Source organism: Bos indicus, chromosome 22, assembly GCF_029378745.1.
Source record: "Bos indicus isolate NIAB-ARS_2022 breed Sahiwal x Tharparkar chromosome 22, NIAB-ARS_B.indTharparkar_mat_pri_1.0, whole genome shotgun sequence".
In the NCBI taxonomy this organism is placed as follows: domain Eukaryota; kingdom Metazoa; phylum Chordata; class Mammalia; order Artiodactyla; family Bovidae; genus Bos; species Bos indicus.
In genome coordinates, this window is record NC_091781.1 from 32,062,567 (window position 1) to 32,083,542 (window position 20,976).

The following is a 20,976-nucleotide window of genomic DNA, read 5'->3' on the forward strand; positions in this document are numbered from 1 at the left end:
TTTCCCCGGGCCTTGCCCTCCTCTGTTGATGTCCTCATTCCCAGGTGCTCACGTGAACTTGGCTTTTTGTCTTTCTTGACGTACTCTGTGCCCAGATTTATTCAGCACAAAGTACTGAATTCACTGCTCCATCCTAACTCTCGGCCTTTGGGTGGGTTTTTCAAGTCTCTGAATCTACCCTGCCACCTTCTAACCTCTCTAAGCCTCAGGTTTGCCATCTGTAAAATGGAGGTAGCAATGATACCTGTTTCCTAGTTGTGGTGAAGATGAAATGCTTAATGGATGCTTCATAACAAAAAAATCAATATACAGTAGGAGAAGTGATTGTCTGATACTTCCAACTCATAAACAGATTTAAGTGTAGTATCACATTCATTTCATCTTTTGTATGAAAGAAAATAAAGCTATAAACATATTTTTAGATTAGAAGGGCTATACATTTTTAATTTTTCAGAATTATATTATTGGGCAGAAAACTCATGGGAAAAAATAATTCTGCCATGTATTTCCTTTTCATACTGTTAATGGGGTTCAGAAAACTGAGATCATGGCATCCGGTCCCATCACTTTATGGCAAATAGATGGGGAAACAATGGAAACAGTGACAGAACTTTATTTTTGGGGGGCTCCAAAATCACTGCAGATGGTGACTGCAGCCATGAAATTAAAAGACTCTCCTTGGAAGAAAAGCTATGACCAACCTAGACAGCATATTAAAAAGCAGAGACACTGCAGCTTCAGAGAACTTCTCCACCATCCAGTGAGCAAAGAGACCTGGACCTCAGCCTTGGGGTATGGCCCTCTTCTACATTTGTTCCCTCCCTGTGGGCTCTGCTTCAGCCCTAGAGATGGTGACTGCTGCTCATATCTGCTATTCCTATGTTCTTCAGAGTTCTTTTTACTTCTTATGAGCCAGTCTCCCATTACTTCAATCCCCCACTAGAGTTAATGATTCTTTATGTTAAATTTTCCCTATCCAAACTGTAAAATAAATAAATAAATGTAAATTACGATTTAAGTACATTACATTTTGAATTACTTTTCTATAAGTTGTGAGGTATGTGCTGAAGTCCATTTTTCAGTTCTTCATGTCCAGTTGTTGTGGTTTTATTTCTTCTTTTCCAATATCTTTTTCTTGGGATTTTGTTCATAGACAATAATGTCATCCACAAATATGGAAAAAAATTTTATTTAAAAAAAATAAATAAAAAGCAGAGACATTACTTTGCCAACAGAGGTCCGTCTAGTCAAAGGTATGGTTTTTCCAGTAGTCGCGTATGGATGTGAGAGTTGGACTATAAGGGAAGCTGAGTGCCAAATAATTAATGCTTTTGAACTGTGGTGTTGGAGAAGACTCTTGCGAGTCCCTTGGAGATCAAAACCAGTTAATCCTAAAGGAAATCAGTCCTGCATATCCTTTGGAAGGACTGATGCTGAAGCTGAAACTTTGGCCACCTGATGGGAAGAACTGACTCATTAGAAAAGACCATGATGATAGGCAAGACTGAAGGCAGGAGGAGAAAGGGACGACAGAGGATGAAATGGGTGGATGGCATCACTGATCTGATGGACATGAGTTTGTGTAAGCTCCGGGAGTTGGTGATGGACAGGGAAGCCTGGCATGCTACAATGCACAGGTCGAAAAGAGTTGGACACGACTGAGTGACTGAACTGAACTGATATATTTCCTGTTTGACTTTTTTTTAAAAAAGGATCTAGAAAAAAATACGTTTAGGAATAGACTTGTCTCTGATTCTAGGTAGAATTAGAATGTGCAAAGGGGGACCAGTGTGTGTGTGTGTGCCCGTGCACGTGCTAATATGTGAGTGTGCACGTGTGTGTGTGTGTATGAAATAGAGGAAGAATGCTGTATTTCACAGATAAAAGTACACATGAACTTGTAAGGTCTGACCGTGTCCTTAAGCCACTTTGATTTTCCACGTGATTGTGTTAGAGGCATATTTAAGATTTCTTCTCTGGAAAACCTGTTGAGCCTGTTTCTCTTCTCAGTGAAGGATCCTGTGACTGTATTTGAATAGTTCCTGATATCTCATAGTCTCAGGGGGCAGCAGTAATGGCGGGAATGGGGTCTACTCTTCCACTTATCTAGTGAGAAAATGTTCTCTTCTTCCTTGTTGAAATCCTTGTCACTGAACGCGTTTTCTTTGCTAGTAAAGGGCCTCTGGTAGAAAGCTCCCTTACGTGGCATCCCCTGCTGTATTTCCTGTTACATGAATTCCTTCCTTGCTCAACAAAAGTAATTGCTCAGTTAGGCCAGTTTTTTGGGTTTTTTTTTTAATGAGCAGCTTGGATACATGCATATATTTAATAATGAAACAATTCATCGACAACCAAAAAAAAGAGAGAGAGAGAAATTCACAAGACCGCAGTGCTGTGGAAGAAAATGAGACATCAGTATAGCGACTGACCCAGAAGGCTGCATGATGAGTACGCTAAAGGCAGACTTGACTAGGCTAGTATTGTATGCTCTTCAAATGGAGAAGTATCCACTTATTTGATCGCTTGGAAGCAGGCAGCTTTATTGTATGCTGCATGGAATGGAGGCAAAGAGCTGGGGAAGGGAGAGGGGAGAGGGAGAAGAGAATCCAGGGTAAGCCGACGGAAGAGACTGAGATGGAATTACAAAGAGATGACTGTAAGGCTTTTTGTTTCCTCTGCAGCCTAAACTAAACCTGTTCCAAGTCTTTGTCAGTCAAATTCAGTGTTCACACTAGTAGCACTAGGCACTATGAAGGAATGGTGGAGGAAGTAGTTTACAAAGTAAAAGGATACCAGGGGTTCCTGCTCTCAGGGAGCTTACAACCTATGTGGGGAGACAGGTTCCACATACAACACTACTATAAAACATACTTACAAAGTAACATAAATACTTATAAATATACATATGAATAAACAATCAGTTCAGTTCAGTTCAGTCACTCAGTCGTGTCTGACTCTTTGCGACCCCATGAATCGCAGCACACCAGGCCTCCGTGTCCATCACCAACACCTGGAGTTCACGCAGACTCACATCCATTGAGTCGGTGATGCCATCCAGCCATCTCATCCTCTGTCGTCCCCTTCTCCTCCTGCCCCCAATCCCTCCCAGGATCAGAATCTTTTCTAATGAGTCAACTCTGCTCATGAGGTGGCCAAAGTACTGGAGTTTCAGCTTTAGCATCATTCCTTCCAAAGAAATCCCAGGACTGATCTCCTTTAGGATGGACTGGTTGAATCTCCTTGCAGTCCAAGGGACTCTCAAGAGTCTTCTCCAACACCACAGTTCAAAAGCATCAATTCTTCGGTGTTCAGCTTTCTTCACAGTCCAACTCTCACATCCATACATGACTACTGGAGAAACCATAGCCTTGACTAGATGGACCTTTGTTGGCAAAGTAATGTCTCTGCTTTTCAATATACTATCTAGGTTGGTCATAACTTTCCTTTCAAGGAGTAAGCATCTTTTAATTCCATGGCTGCAGTCACCATCTGCAGTGATTTTGGAGCCCAGAAAAATAAAGTCTGACACTGTTTCCACTGTTTCCCCATCTATTTGCCATGAAGTGATAGGACTGGATGCCATTATCTTAGTTTTCTGAATATTGAGCTTTAAGCCAACTTTTCCCTCTCCTCTTTCACTTTCATCAAGAGACAATATTTGAAAGCTAAAAGGTACTGTGTCAATAAGTGTTCAGAAGCCCCTGGGTCAGTCCAGGAAGGCTTTCCAAAGAAAAAAAATATGGAATTTGTGAGTATAACAGTGGTGTACAGTAGGGCACGTGCAAAGGCGTAGGAGTGGAAGCACATATGTCACGTACAGTAAGCAGATCAGCTTGATAGAAAGTCTAAATAGGTCTCCTTAAGAAGTGAGTGGGGTAAAACTGTAGGAGTCTATTTGGTGAAAGACACTGACTTATCAATGTTAAGTCTGGTCCCTAAAACAAAACAAACAGGGAAAGATGTTTTCTCTAGGTAATGATAGGAAGTAGCTATAGGTCCAGGAGCAACTCCTCTGCTCTCAAAAGTTTTGTAGTTACTCTGAAACAGAGAAGCTAGAAATGGGATGGTGGAGAAGTGTTCATCATCCTTGAGCAGTTCAAGTAGAAGGAACTGCCTTCTGCAACAATTCTTGCATAGTGGCAAGTGAAAAACCTCAAAGAAATCCCTAGACTGAGGCCCTACGGCCCAACGGGCAGCCAGATTCCAGTCACCTCACGGGCTCAAGCAGAATGTCCTAGACCTTCGTTACTAATTCTTGGTGGGGAGTAGATTGTGTCTGCTTATAAAAGAATTTATTTTTGAAATGCCATGACAATCAGCTTTGATCCTAACATTTTATAAATTAAAACAGAAGGATGAGAAGAACCCTAATTTATAGGGAATGCTCATGTCCCTGAAGAAGGACAGGTCAATATGGGCCCAAATTCTCCCCTGGTCTTTAAGTGGAGAGGCAAAACATCACACCTTGAAAAGAGGCTTTTCTCAGCCAAAGCATGTAAGACCTCTTTCTTTAAGCCTATTGATCTGAAGCTGTTCCAGGAAGGAAAAAAAAGAGTCCAGACCAGTTGTTCAGCAGCAGACACAGTCAGCCCCCATGTCACGAGAGCCCCGCTGGGAGGCACTGGGTCCCACTGAGGTTCAAATACACTGCTGGGGGCCAATCTTGATGCCATTTGCCTCACTGTGGGCATCAGATAAACCCTGCTGATTTTCCTATAATGTCTTTGGCTGTGTTAATGAAGGCCTCCTCAACATTGCAGGCTCTTTTGGTTGAAGTTTCCATGAATATAAGTCCATTTCCTGAGCAAAGGCTTCTCCTTCTCTCTTCACATCCCTACCGGACTCTAAGTCTCTCTTTTTCCCAATCAGCTTGATAACCATGTTGGAACTAGAGTGCTGCTGGGTAACCTCTAACCATGAGGTCAGGTGGTTGAAGGTTTCACGCCTTGTAATGTCGCACACCAGCAGTGCACTGGCTGCTCCCCTGTAGCAGGAATGGGTGATAGAACGGAAGGATTCTTGTCCAGACATATCCCAGATTTGCAGCTTGATCTGTTTCCCATCAGTGCTGACCATACGGGCCCCAAACTCCACGCCTATTGTAAAGCCGTGGACCATGGTTGGAACTGCTTGTCTGTAAACTGCAGAAGGAGACATGACTTCCCCACCCCTGTTTCCCCAGTGATGATGTACTTGAAGAGATAATCATAAGTCATTGTCTCTTTTCCTCTGGATTCCGGATCCACCCAACTTCTTAGGCCAGTTTTTTAATAAAGGATGGTGACAATCCTTCTGAGTTGTTGGACATTAGGGTGGGTTGGTGAGTGTGAAATTCCTTATGGCAGTGTCTGAAACACAACTTCTTAAGAATATCATGAAGGAGTCAATCTTTCTTTTCCAAGAAATGTCTGTGCCCATTTCAGGCCCCTGAAATCATGCCAGACCTCAAAGCACCTCTGTGATCTGAGCAGTTCACATAAATGGAGTGGTGTGGATCTTACCTAGCCCTTTAGCTTTACACACAGAATCCACTGGATTTTCTCCGTGTCTGTCCGCTACTGGCGTGTCTCTGGTACATTCCACAGATACACAGCACTGTTCCTCCTGCTTCCTGCATACTATACTTAAATTTCCTCTAATCCAGACGTTCCAGGATTTGTGAAACATAAGAATCCCTTTGGATCTTCTTCAGCTGTTTTTCAACCAGCCATTTCCATACTTGTATCTCACTATATCCTTATCCCTTTTGAGTGCTGTATGTCAGGTATGATATAAATAATACATTGAAGTCAACTGTACCTGACACCAACAAGCATCAGCTACCTTAATGTCATAGTGTCTGTCATCTGGGTTGCTCCTTGGTATTAGATGTCCAAGTAGTCTAAGATTGACTGAGAAATTCACTTCGTATGTCATAAGCTTGAAATTTGGTTCAATTTAGCCCTATATATGTTAATTAAGCCCCTATTATATATGGAATGGGCTTCTCTGGTGGCTCAGTGGTAAGGACCCCACCTGCCAATGCGGGAGATGCAAGTTCGATCCCTTAGTCTGAAAGATCCCCTGGAGAAGGAAATGGCAACCCATTCCAGTATTCTTGCCTGGAGAATCCCATAGATAGAGGAGCTTGGCAGGCTATAGTCCCTGGGGTCGCAAAAGAGTCAAAGACGACTTAGCAATTAAACAACAACAATATATGGGATATTAGATTAGGCTCTGAAATACAGAGAAATATAAATCATACATCTTGCCCTTGACAAAGCTTCCAGTCCAACGTAGAGTATATTGTTAAAGATTTCCTAAAGTAGAGAAGCCACGCATATTAGTTGGCTTAATTTTAAAAAGGAAACATATAAGCAGGCATCCTGACACATCCTCTAGCACATACACAACACTTGGAAGCCCCAGGTTTTCTTCTTGGTAGTTGTCTTGCTTAAAAGAAGCTTCTGCATTGGCTTCATTTGCAAAATGGCAGCAAGAGGGCTCTACCAGTTCCCCAGCAAGGTTTCCAGAAGGCCCCTCAGGAGACGTTCCCTTAGGTCTTAATAGCCAAGACTGGACGGGAATCATTCAGTGAGAAGAGGGGGATTATCCTAACTAGTTTAGGCTAATCATTTTGGGATGGAATCGATTTTGGGTAATAGCCTCATTACCATAATAGTTGGTTAGAAATGAGAAATTACAAATTCACTATAATGTGGCTTGTACTATAATAGGAGTCTCTGAGATTCCAGAAGTGTTTCTACGTAGACTGCCGTGTTTAATCACTTACTGATGAAAGACTTTTTTTGTTAAGCAAAAAGCTGTTCTGAAGTCTGTACAGATTATAACAATTGTATCCCCCAGTGTCTGCCTCTGTGCTTGTTAGACTTGGAGTAATGTGTTCTCTTCATCAGTGTATTGGGAGATGTCCTAAGAGATTATGGGAAACCCAAACTAAACATGTACATCTTCTGGGAGAACCGTTTTACTTACTTTATTTTTGGAAAGAAAGTCAAAGATACATGATAAAGAAAATCACAGATACATGATAAAGAGTACATCTACATGAACCTTTTAGATTAAAAATGGTGTATTCAATTTCTGGTTGGTAAAATTTTTTAGGAACCTCCCCCTAGTCCCTGGTGGTACATATCCACTCCCCTTTACCATGTATAACAGTTTGCTTGGATGGAATAGTAAAAGAGGTTCCATAAGCTTTTGTTGTTGTGGAAAGAAATTTAATTAATCTAGATGCAATTCTTTCCACACAACTGTACTTAAGTACAGATGATGGGCTTTTGAAGAATCTTCCCCACCTTAATCATAACCTGATGTTCACAGCAGTTAGACTTTATCATGGTAGTTGCACTTTAACGTGTAAATGCAATGTTTGTATTCTGTATATTTCTATTCTGAATAGCTTATTTACTTTAATTCTTTACTTTCTCAAAAATTGTATAATAGTGTATATGGAAAATGTCATTCCAAACAGGTAAAGAATGCCAGTAACTGTTGACATTCTCTCCACTCTTATAGTTAATCAGTTAACAGACATAAGTATTCTGTTTTAGAAATAGAAACAGAGAACAAATCCACCAGGCTAATGACTTCAAGTCTTCTTATCTTGCTCATAGCATAACTTGAAGTTGTAGAAAGAGAATGAGTTTCTGAAGGTCCCAAAGCACTCTTGAAAGGGGGTTTAGAGAAGTAAGCCACTTAGGAGGACAAATATGTCTCAGATAATCCCTGCAGCTGCTGTCAAGACCCATTTGAATCAGGTCACATTCAAATTAAGATAGTTCAGTGCCAGAGGTCTTACACATCACTTTCTTTCTGAGCAAAAGTATCTTACACTTAAGCCATCTGAACACTTTCCTTGGTCTCAACTGTTTTACCCTGTTGTTGGTTTTCATCCAATGATTTGTCCTAATCCAATATACCAGCTCTGTGTTTCTCCCCTTTTCTTCCTTGGAAAATGCTTCCAGACCTAGGGAATAGGTTCCAAGCCTTATTATTCTTGGCTCTCAAACCATTGAAAGTTCTCTCTTAAATTACATCCAGTTTTGTTTTTTTTTAATGAGAAAAGGCTCTCCTTCTGTGGGACCATGGATTGCTTTTACATTTCACAGAGCATATGGTCTGGTGGTGAAATCAGGCATTAAGTAGGTAATTTTAAATGTGCTGGGTATTATGAGAGAGAAGGATCAAGCTGGTGTGATGGAGCCACACCAGCTTCAGGGGACCAATATTTGAGCTAAGGCTTGAAAGATAATCCAGGGTTTATTGGATGAAATCCTAAGGTGGAAAAGAATGTTCAGGAATGAAGGAACAGCAAATACGAAGAGCCTGAGGCAAAAGAGTTGGAACCCAAAAGAAGACCAGCACGAGCTTATGGTTGGTGGTAGTGGTGGCTTAGTCGCTAAGTCATGTCTGACTCTTGTGACCACATGGACTGCAGCCTGCCAGGCTCCTCTGTCCATGCGATTTCCTAGGCAAGAATACTGGAGTGATTGCCATTTCCTACCCTATGGGATCTTCCTGAATGGGATCGAACCCACATCTTCTGCATCTCCTGCACTGCAAGCAGATTCTTTACTGCTGAGCCACTAGGGAAGCCCAGTATGGCTTTCTGTAACAAGACAAAACCTGAAACAGAAACATAAACAGTGGTTAAAAGGTTATTGAGAAAGTCATAATTAGATCTTGCCATTTGAATTATTTACTGATGTAACCATCACTTTATCTCAAGCAGAAACTTTAGACCAAGTTGAATGAATATAGAGATGTTAAAGCACCAATTAATAAAATGCCCTAGGATTTCTGGAGAAGGAAATGGCAACCCACTCCAGTACTCTTGCCTGGAAAATCCCATGGATGGAGGAACCTGGTAGGCTGCAGTCCACGGGGTCTCTAAAAGTTGGACATGACTGAGCCTCTTCAGTTTCTTTCACTTTTCTGTTTGATCAATGCACCCTGTTTTGAAGGACACAAAAGTGAATGAAATAGAAGTGCCAGGTTTCACATGGGGACACTCACTCTCAGGTTTCTCAGCAGATTGAAATCCTAAGGCTTTCCGAAGTGGATGCTGGAAACGCACACACCAGCTTGCTCTTCTAAGCCGAAGGGACTGTGATGAGTGAAGTACCAAATATCAACGCACTTGGCAACGGATACAACCAATCTCATCTGTTGCTTAAGCTATGTGTATGAACTGTGGACTGTTGATATGGAAAACAGCCCAACAATTGTTTTGCAGTTAGAATTCTTTCCTTAGGACTTGTTTGTTCAAAATATGTTTTTCTCCCCTTAAATCCAGTTTTACCATACTATCTTGAAAGGCTTCTCTTGCAGTATTAATATTTAGATTCCAATTTTATTGTATTGCCTTTACCTGCTATTTCTTTAACCCACTCCAGTGTTCTTGCCTGGAGAATCCCAGGGACAGGGGATCCTGGTGGGCGGCCATCTACGGGGTCGCACAGAGTTGGACATGACTGAAGCGACTTAGCAGCAGCAGCAGCTATTTCTTTATTCTTCCTGAATAACTTCTACCTACCTACATACGGTCTTTTCTTAGATAATGTAGACTGTCTAGAGGTTTCCCCTTTGGGGGAAGGAGAAGGGCAAAGCTGCCACCTACATATTTTCGTGTGGTTAAGACAAAAAGGACTCTTTCCTCAGAGTCCTGAGCTTATCCAATGGAGCCCAGGCAGGCTAGGTTATAACCTGCACTCACTACCCTAAGCCAGACGCCGTCATGCAGTGAACAACTTGAGAAACCTTACATGGAAGCCCTAGAAATGAGGAGCTGGGGAACAAGGGTGAGAGAGAGACTGACATTTCATTCACTGAATAGCCTCTTGTATGATTACATGTGCATTTCAAAAATTAGAAACTGAAAAGCAATATTTGCTGATATGGAAAACCAGGGAAAGAAAGCATCTCCCAGAATAAATTAAAATCTTTCAGTGCTCCCAGCTCAGAAATCGCTGTTGTCGATGATTGATACATTTTCCTTTAGTTTTTTTCTATCCACATATACTCCGTTTCACAATGAAATTCACATACACTACTTTTTTCCAGCTTTTCTTTTCACTTTGTTTTGTGCTTGTAGGTATTTTGTCCAATCGAGAGAAATGTTAACTCCTTTTTCTGAAGATATACATATTGCATGCTCATTGTAGAATATTTAGCAAATACAGGAAAAGGATTTAGATGTGTTTTAGGGGAATTCTCTGGCAGTCCAGTGGTTAGGACTCAGCGCTTTCATTGCAAAGGGCCTGGATTAGATCTCTGGTCAGGAGACTGTTAATAAGATCCCAGGCACAGCAGGGAAAGTGTTCTGTGTTTTTTAACCCTATTTTTTTTTTTTGGTAATAACTTTACTAAGATGTAGTTCACATACCATAAAACTCACCTGTTTAAAGTATATACTTCAATTGCTTTTATTATATTTATGAAGTTGTGCCTCCATCACTATAGTCTAACAAGTATTTTCATTGTCTTAAAAAGAAACTCTGTACTCATTAGAAGTCACTTATTTCCCTCACCCCTTCCTCCAAACTCCCTCAGTCCTGCTGCTGCTGCTGCTGCTGCTGCTGCTGCTAAGTCGCTTCAGTCATGTCCGACTCTGTGCAACCCCATAGACGGCAGGCCCACCAGGCTCCCCCATCCCTGGGATTCTCCAGGCAAGAACACTGGAGTGGGTTGCCATTTCCTTCTCCAATGCATGAAAGTGAAAAGTCAAAGTGAAGTCACTCAGTCGTGTCGACTCTTCCTGACCCTATGGACTGCAGCCTACCAGGCTCCTCCGTCCATGGGATATTCCAGGCAGGAGTACTGGAGTGGGGTGCCATTGCCTTCTCCGCCCTCAGTCCTGCTGCTGCTAAGTCACTTCAGTCGTGTCTGACTCTATGCGACCCCATAGATGGCAGCCCACCAGGCTCCCCCATCCCTGGGATTCTCCAGGCAAGAACACTGGAGTGGGTTGCCATTTCCTTCTCCAATGCATGAAAGTGAAAAGTCAAAGTGAAGTCGCTCAGTCGTGTCTGACTCTTCGCAACCCCATGGACTACAGCCTACCAGGCTCCTCCATCCATGGGATTTTCCAGGCAAGAGTACTGGAGTGGGGTGCCATCGCCTTCTCCGCCCTCAGTCCTAGGCAACTGCTAATCTGCTTCCTATCTATATAGATTTTTTAATATAAATTTATTTATTTTAATTGGAGGTTAATTACTTTACAGTATTGTATTGGTTTTGCCATACATCAACATGAATCCTCCACGGACGTACATGTGTTCCCCATCCTGAACCCCCCTCCTTCCTCCCTCCCCATACCATCCCTCTGGGTCATCCCAGTGTACCAGCCCCAAGCTTCCTGTATCCTGCATCGAACCTGGACTGGCGATTCGTTTCATATGTGATATTATACATGTTTCAATGCCATTCTCCCAAATCATCCCTCCCTCTCCCTCTCCCACAGAGTCCAAAAGACTGTTCTATACATCAGTGTCTCTTTTGCTATCTCACTTACAGGGTTATCATTACCATCTTTCTAAATTCCATATATATGCGTTAGTATACTGTATTGGTGTTTTTCTTTCTGGCTTACTTCACTCTGTATAATAGGCTCCAGTTTCATCCACCTCATTAGAACTGATTCAAATGTATTCTTTTTAATGGCTGAGTAATACTCCATTATGTATATGTACCACAGCTTTCTTATCCATTTGTCTGCTGATGGACATCTAGGTTGCTTCCATGTCCTGGCTATTATAAAGAGTGCTGCGATTAACATTGGGGTACACGTGTCTCTTTCCCTTCTGGTTTCCTCGGTGTGTATGCCCAGCAGTGGGATTGCTGGATCATAAGGCAGTTCTATTTCCAGTTTTTTAAGGAATCTCCACACTGTTCTCCATAGTGGCTGTACTAGTTTGCATTCCCACCAACAGTGTAAGAGGGTTCCCTTTTCTCCACACCCTCTCCAGCATTTATTGTTCGTAGACTTCTGGATCGCAGCCATTCTGACTGGTGTGAAATGGTACCTCATTGTGGTTTAGATTTACATAATCTGGACATTTTAGATAAATGGAATTGTAAAATATGTGGTTTTTTATGACTGGCTTCTTGCACTTAGCATAGTGATTTTGAGATTCATCCATGTGTAGCATAAATCCTTTTTTTGGGGGGTTACTTACTTTTTACTGATTGCTTGATTTATTCATGTACCACAAAATTCAACCCTTTAAAGTGTACAATTTAGTATTTTTTTAAATATAATCACAAGGTTGTGCAATTATCACCACTATTTAATTATAGATAATTTTCATTGCTGCCCCTGCCCCCCGAAAAGAAACTCCATACCCATTGTCAGTCACTCCCCATTTCATCCCTCTAGTCACTTGACAACCACCAATGCACCTTCTCTCTCTGTGTATTTATGGCCTCTTTGTCTAGCTTGTTCTATTTCTCAGAATGTTTTCAAGATTCATCCATAATGTAGCATGTGTCTACTCCATTCTTTGGTTTAAAAAAAAATTTTTTTTTTAAATTTGTATGTCGGGACTTAGTTGCAGCATGCACAATCTTTGATTTTCATTAAGGCATGCAGGATCCTTACTTGTGACATGGGGGATCTAGTTCCCTGACCAGGGATCAAACCTGGGCCCCCTGCATTGCGAGTGCAGAGTCTTAGCCACTAGACCACCCAGAAAGTTATACCATGTGTTATATAGCCACTCATCAAGTAACATTTGAGTTGATTTCACTTTTAGCTCTTATGAATGTTGCAATGAACATTCATGTCCAGGTTATTCTGTGAGGAAATATTTTCAGTTTTCTTGGATATTTACCTCATTTCTTTTTATTGCTAAATATCACATTATATGGACATATTGCTGCTGCTGCTGCTAAGTCGCTTGAGTCGTGTCCGACCCTGTGTGACCCCAGAGACAGCAGCTCACCAGGCTCCTGATATGGATGTACTACCTTTTAAAAATCTGCTCATCAGCTGATGGACAAGTGGGTTGTTTATACCTTCAGGTTATTGTGAATAGTATTCATTCAAGATTTTTTAAAAACACTTGTTTTCACTTATTTGAAGTGTATACCTACGAATGGAATTTTTGGGTCACAATTCAAATTCTATGGTTAACTTTTTGAGAAATAGACAGTCTTTTCCACAGCAGCTACATGATTTTAAATGACCACTAATAACATGTGTCCCAATTTCTCCATAGCCTCACCAACACTTGTTACTGTGCATTTTTTGATCATCACCCTTGTAATAGGTATGAAGTGGTATATCACTGTGGTTTTGATTTTTGATTCCCAAATGATTAATGGTGTTGAGTGCTTCTTCATGTGCTTACTAGGCATTCATATATCTGCTTTAAAGAAATGTATCTTTAAATCATTTGCCCACTTTTTCATTGGGCTACTTGTCTTTTTATGATTGAGTATATTTCATTATATATTTGGTATGTAAGTTCCTAATTAGATATAAGATTTATAAATATTTTTTCCCAGTTGATGGCTTGTCTTTTCATTTTTTTCATAGCATTTTTTGAAGCACAAAAGTTTTTCATTTTGATGAAACCAGTTTATCTATTTTTGTTACTTTTGCTTTTTATGGCATATCTAAGAAACTACTGCCAAACTCAGTATCATAAATATATAAATATTCTGTTTTCTTCTAAGAATTTTATAGATTTAGCTCTGACTTTTAGTTCTGTGGTCAATGTTGAGTTAATTTTTATTAATGGTGTGAGGTAGGAGTTCAGGTTCATTCTAGGTGTCCCAGCATCACTTTTAAAAAGACTGTGTTTCCCATAGGATTACACTGGCACTTTTGTCAAAAATCAGTTGACTATAAATGTGAGGGTTTATTTCTGGACTCTTGATTCTGTTTCATTGATCTGTATGTCTACCCTTATGCTAGTACCACACTGTCTGGATTACTGTAGCTTTGTAGTGAGTTTTGAAATGTGATCTATTGAAAGTAACAGAACACCCAGCTAAAAGCAGCTTGAGCTATATATGATCATTCACTGTTTACATCTCGTTACAAGTCATCTGAAAATAGGCTGCTCCTGAGTTTGTCTGATATGTAAGCTGTGTCATCAAGGACCTGGGCCTTTTCCACCCACTTTTCTACTGTCTTTGCTGTTAATACATCCTCTTGGTAACAAGATGACTGTTACAGCTCAAAGCACTGTGTCTTCATACAACAGTATCCCAAGCAGGAATCAGGAAATGTGCTGAAAAAAATTCTTGTGTTGTTCCAGTTCTTCAAAGAGGGAAATCTTTTCTAGAGTCCTTTAGAAAGATTTGCTCTATATCATATTGCCTAAACTGGGTGTCATGCCTTCTTTTAGACCAGTCGCTTCATCCAAGAAAATCCTTCCATCTCACAAAATTAGAGACTCTCAAAAGGGAGTAAATGGCTAATAGATAGATGACCAACATTATTTGCCAAAATACATAAGCATATAAAGAATAAGCCAAAATTATCCATAAGTCCACCAGACTGAAACATAATAACGGGTCTTTTAGGGTAAGGAGGTCTACCTTAAATCCCTTCTGTGCTAGGTACTTGAGAAATAAAACCCATTTTCTTCCTCTGTTGTTGATTCAAGACCAGATCATGTAGTTCGTCTCTTCATTCCTCTCAAATACTTACTGTCTGGAGCTCTCTGAAATCTTGGTCTAAAGAATACACAACTGCTGTCTCAACTTTATAAAATATTCATAATCCTTGAGCCATGTAGCATGCTGCTTTTGGCCTCTTTATCTTCTTGTACACAATTCATTTTATAGTTGAAAGCAGTATGTCGCTATTACCGACGTCAAGTTAATTTTAGGATAGCAACGCACAAGAAATACTTTTATGTCTTTTTTTTTTTTTAATGCTTGACTTTGCTTTTATTTAGCTCTTACTGCTTAAGGGCCAAATAGTTGAAATTCTTTGCAATAATCCTGCCAAACCATTCTGTAGTTTTTAGTAATAATGGGAAAATGATCTGTTTTTATAACCTGTTGCCCGTATGTGTTTGCTAGCCAGATATACCTGGCTTTGAGAGTTTTTACTACTTTTAAGGCCATTCATCTTGGCTGATTTCTGTTTTTCATTTTACTACAATTGTCTGTACATAGGTAGTACAGTTAATCTTTGGAAAGTCAAGATTTTTCATTTATTCTTCTGTTTTTCTTATACCATTTATTTTATAGGAGTGAAGGTCACTGTGTTTTTGGTAACCATTCTCTTATCGCGAATAAAAAATTCAGTTACTTTTCATTACAGATTTTGGTTTTCTTCTCATCATTGTTTTATTCTTATTTAAATTGAGTAAACCCGAAAGGTGGACATTTTGTTATATTAAGTTCCTGGGTAATAAATAAGTCCTGGAGCCCTCCGTACCCTATACATTTTAGTATTAGGCCAAAACAAATGATAACTTGTAAATTTAAAAAATCCTTTTATTTCTCAATTAAAGTAGGACTGAAAAATCAGCTGTGCCATTGAAGATGCTATTAAATGCTTTCTCCACAGATCTTCAGCAAATCACCCAGCTCTTCTGTGCCTTGGTTTCTTTATCCATAAATTGGGGACAGCAATATCTTTCTCCATTTGACCTTGGGAGAATATTATGCGAATTAACTGATGCTATGTACAGAGCTGCCTTTATTTATTTAGAAAAGGGTGCTATATAGACCAATGTATTTCTATTTTATTTTTGTCATTGGTGTGCATGTAAATTAAGTATAAATAGAAGGTGACAAATTATGGGGGTGGGAGGTAAGTCACAAGATTGATATTTTTTCTTCTTTCAAGAAGGAGGTCAGCCCATATATGTGCTGCTATATATAAAATAGATAACTGATAAGGACCTACTGTATAGCACAGGGAGTTCTACTCAGTACTCTGTAATGACCTATATGGGAAACGATTCTTAAGAAGAGTGGCTTTGTGTACACATATAATTGATTCATTTTGCTGTACAGCAGAGACTAACAGAACACTGTAAATCGACTATAACCCAATAAAAATTTTTAGAAATTAAAATTCTTTTAAAAATAAAATGCCAAAAAAGAGAAAAAGCATTTGAAAGTGCTTAAAACATATATAAATAGAAAAAGTTATAAAAAACAGAAAAGAAGGTTGGCCCTTTCCCTCTGATCTACGTGGACTTTCTTGAAACCTTCATCCCTTCTAGTGCTTTCCCATCTGCAGCAGTGACTTCTAAAACTTGACTTGGCAAAACTTCAGTGTCTGTTTAGTGGATTAACTAGAGAAAAATGGACACAATGCAGGGTCTAATGTGTTGCTTCTTTTTTTGTACTTTTCATCCAGTGAAGATAGCATACCTCCTCTTCCCTTTGAGCAGGAGAATTTGATTTAATAAAATAATAGGTGAGGTTATTGAGGAAAGCTAAGAAAGTTTTTCTTTTTTTTTCCTTCTATGAGTGGAATGAGTTTGCCAAAGAAAGGAATATAGATCTGGATAAATACCTTGCTCCTGGATATTGTTTAGTTTGCAGTGGTTCTAGCCCTTTACGGTTCCAGAAAGTGGTTCAGAGTCCTAAAGCCAGCTGCAGAACTTAACCAGCCTACTGGTCAGTCTTCAGCAATGGTGATAATGGCTGGTACCCACCCCTCCAGGTCTCTGCATGTTCCATCCACCTCCTCCTGCTTCAGGCCAAGACTGAAGGATGCTCCTTGCTCTCTCAGCCCAAGGGAAGGAGGAGAGAAAGCAAGAGAGGAGTCAGGGGGCTCAAGGGGAAATGGAGCAGAACTGGTATCCTACCAGTCCTCCTGCCTCCTCCCTGGGGCGAGATGTAGGAGGCAGGGCATCCTGACCCCCTGACCAGGGAGCCTGCCTCTGCACAGTTGGACAGCCCTCCCACAGGCCACAAGAGGTGCTTGCATTGGAAAGGGCACCTTGGCCCGTCAAACTCTCACCCTATAGGTAAGGCCCAATCTGGGGGACCTGTAGACGTCATTATGTTGACATTCCTGTGATCCTGGTTAAGCCCTTTCTTCTCTCACCTCTGGAACTCTGCAGCCACATCTCAGCTGGACTTTGCTGCTCTTCTACTTCTCAAGCAACCTCTCTAACCCTTTCCCCTCCCATCCCTCAAATCCAGGATCCCTCTTGCCATAGAGCCCTTGTTCTTAACAGCTCATTCCACCTTGGCCGGATATTTGTGTCCCCTCCCTCGTCACCAAGCTCTCCCCTCCTCAGCCTCCAGTTCTCAGCTGCAGCAACATGTCCTCAGGGAGGCATTCCCTGGCCCTCCCTCTGTCCCCGACATCCTTCATCATGTGTCTCTATTGTAACTGTTTGGCGCTGCCTGCTTCCTGTGTGTAACTTCTTCAGATGTCTGCCTTTCTCACCCTTCTCTAAGACCCTGTTAGACAGAAATCGTCTCTGTTTTGTCCTCGTGCGTTCTAAGCACTCAGTTCCCCGACTGACATGTAGTGCAAACTCAATACGTAATTTTTTTTAATGAACAAGAGTGTGTATTTTGGGAATGGATGAACTTCTTTCTATATTCACTCTTGAGACAAACAGTCTTTCATCTGTCAGTTCAATAACCATTGATTGATTGCCCGTTATGTGCCAGCCACCAGGGAAACAAGTATGAATAAGGCCCTTGCCCAGCTTCCAGCAGTGGTTTCTGAATGGGCGTGGCTACCACCCCACCTGGAGTCATTGGAAGTGTGTGGAGGTGCTTTTTGTTGTTGATGGCATCATGACTGGGGACACTACTGGTGTGCAGTGAGCAGAGCCTAAGGTCACCAAACGTTTTCCAGTGCGTGGATACACTCCTGCACAAGGAGGGCCACTCAGCCACCCACCTCCACTCACCTGTGGAGACTCCTCAAAAGGTTTACAGTCCAATAGAGAAAAGGGGAACGACAAAGGGCAGTTTTCTCATTCTATGTGTGATGAGAGACTTTGTAGCAACTCAAGGCCCACTGGAGGAATCAGCATTCCACTTTGGGGTCGATGTAGGGGGGATTGTTTTTGTCCTGTGCCAAAGAAAGTCCTCAATGCTACTAAGGAGCCTACGATTTAAGTGGAATGATAAAGCCAAAAATTAAAATGCCAAAAGATAAATAGCTTATGATTAAAATGACTATGCCTCATTTTTATGATAAATATTTTTTAAAGGGCTATGTGAAAATGATAGGAAATGGCATTCCGGTTTCTTCTCAATGGGCTTTGAGTACATTACAGCTCTTTGTGAGCGTATGAAAACCTTTATAGAGGGATTGTTACATCTCCAATCTGCTTTTTGGGAGAAAACAGCAAGAGGGAAGAATGTTTCCCCCAACAAGTCCTGTGAGAGGAGGAAGAGCAGGGTGTGGGTTGAACTCGACCAAGGTTCCTTGGTGTCCACACCATTGATGTTTTGGGCAGGAGAGCTGTCTGTTTTGGGGGCTGCCCTGGGCATTGTAGGATGTTGAGCAACATCTCTGACCTCTACCCACTAGAGGCTGGTAGCATCCCCCAAAATGCCTTCAGACATTGTAGGCGGGTTTGCAAAATTGCCCCTAATTGAGAGCCAGTGAACCAGACCGTGTTTTCATTCCCCTCAAGCCCTGTGTCAGACATGGTCTGTCAGAATTCAGCCACACTGGCTTTTCAGCTGTGGAGAGACGAAAGTTTAAAAATATCCACCAGCGTGCAATGGACTCTGTCTCTTTGATGGGCAGAGGGGACCTCTGGAAGCCACTGTGATAGAACTGCTTATCTCTTTCCAGAGACAGGGCTTGGCATTTTGTGCTGGCCTCCTGGCACTGTGCTCTTCTTCCTGCTGATTGCTCAAAGGAGAACCTACAGGAGCCTCAGGGATAATGACAATTTCTCTTTTACGCCTGCAGCAGAGCTCCCAGGAGTATGAGCCATGCTGTCACCTGAAGCATCTTTTTAAGCCTCCGGAGAGAGCTGCAGGAAATTACAGTGTGTTGCAAGGAACTCTTTTGCTAGAGAGGGGGGAAAAAAGTCCTCTTCTTAAATTAAAAAAAAAAAAAAAGGCAAGATAATTTTGAAGTCAGCTTGATTTAGCTCCCTTTCCCCAGGAAATTTTAGACCAGCTTCAAGGGTGTGTGTCTGGGAGCTGGTTTGTCCGGCATGATTTGTCCATTTTCAGAAGGATGCCACACATGGATCATTCTTTTCTCCCCTGCTCCACACCTGGATTCAGTTGCCACCCACTGTCAGCCCCTGGTGTGAAGAACTTACTGTTCATTCCCTCTCAAAGTGGTCTTTACCTAGAGCTTTGAACTTCTCCTTCTGCAGAAGAAAGCTGTTTGGATAAGAAGCAGCATCCATGTTTATATTGGTGGGTACAAAATGTCTTTTCTTCTCTTGCGTCCAGCTTGGAGTATCTACTGCTTCTCCAGTTCCCCAGGAAAGGTTGGCTGTGTGATGGGGAAGATCCAGCTTCAAAGAGCTTTTGAGGGAACTTGGAGGTTAAAGACCAGCACCCTCCAAAACCAAGTGACCGCCAACTTTAATCTCCAACACACAGAAAGATATAGGAAACCAGATGTAGATAATCAGTAGATAAATTTTTTTAAACATGTTTTACAAGTACTATTTTATCTAAGGGGCTTCCCTGATAGCTCAGTTGGTAGAGAATCCGCCTGCAATGCAGGAGACCCCGGTTCAATTCCTGGGGTGGGAAGATCCGCTGGAAGGGATAGGCTACCCACTCCAATATTCTTGGGCTTCCCTTGTGGCTCAGCTGGTAAAGAATCTGCCTGTGATGGGGAAACCTGAATTTGATCCCTGGAGAAGGGAAAGGCTACCTACTCCAGTATTCTGGCCTAAAGAATTCCACGGACTATATATAGTCCATGGGGTCACAAAGAGTCGGACATGACTGAACAACTTTCATTTCTTTTTTCATTTTATCTAAGTACCAAAAAATGAAACAATTCCTAATTTTGGTGGTGGTGATCTTTTTTTTTTTCTTTGGGCGCTTATTTTTTGCCAGTCATAGCATATTTCATCTGTGTTCATGCTCAGTCGCTAAGTCACATCTGTTACTTGGTGACCTCATGGACTGTAGCCCACTAGGCTCCTCTGACTATGGGATTTCCCAGCAAGAATATTGGAGTAGGTTGCCATTCTCTTCTCCAAGGGATCTTCCTGACCCAGGGATCGAACCTACGTCTCTTGCTTTGGCACGGATGTTCTTTACCACAGAGCCACCAGGGAAACCCAGTGTGTTTTACTTACTCTTTTCCAAAATGGTATGTAGTAGATTGCAATATTATCCCTGTTTTATAGATGAGGACACTGAGGCTTTGTGACTTTAAGGAAGTTGTGCAGGATGCCACAGGTCTTCAGGAGCAAGGATTTAAGTCTCTTTGGAGACTTAGCTCCTAACTGCCATGCCCTGCAATAGTGCTTGTCCATCTTCAGTGAGAGTCAGAATCCCCCAGAAGCCAAGTGAGACCTCAGATTCCTTGACCACACTCTGATTCTGGAGGGGGCCCAAGAACTTGCATCTAGTTCCCAGGTGATGTTGATGCTACCGGTTCAGGGACTACACTATGAGAAACCCTGTACTACCACGCCCCATTGTCTAGAAAATAGTTTAAGAACTGACTTTGAAAACCTTGAATGCAAATCACTGAGGTTGGAATTGACCACTGACAGGCCAATGCACAGGTAGATAATTGCCACGGTGTATCTAGAGCATCTCTTCTGAGAGCATGGTGTCATGAGACAGAGATAATTGACCTGTTGTAGGTTTTATTCTGGTATTCCCTTGGCTGCCCATTTCCGAGAACACAGTCACACTGCATTGTTTAAAAAAATAAAAATGTACCACCATCATCTACTTATACTCAGGCCCATTTTGAAGTTCAGTAGTTTTCCATTAGAAGGATGACATTTCATTTTCAAACTATACTTGGTTCATTGTCTTTTGACTCAGTGGGACCTAGTATTTTCTGTGTAAACACTGTGACCATTA

At 41.4% G+C, this 20,976-nt stretch overlaps 1 protein-coding gene and 1 pseudogene across 1 annotated transcript in view; one reads left to right on the forward strand and one right to left on the reverse strand.

Moving 5' to 3' along the window:
* FRMD4B (FERM domain containing 4B) overlaps positions 1-20,976 on the forward strand; it is a 359,361-nt gene that overhangs the window by 141,986 nt on the left and 196,399 nt on the right. The gene's annotated exons all lie outside the window — the stretch shown is intronic.
* LOC109575854 (ras-related protein Rab-2B pseudogene) lies at positions 4,374-5,216 on the reverse strand (annotated as a pseudogene).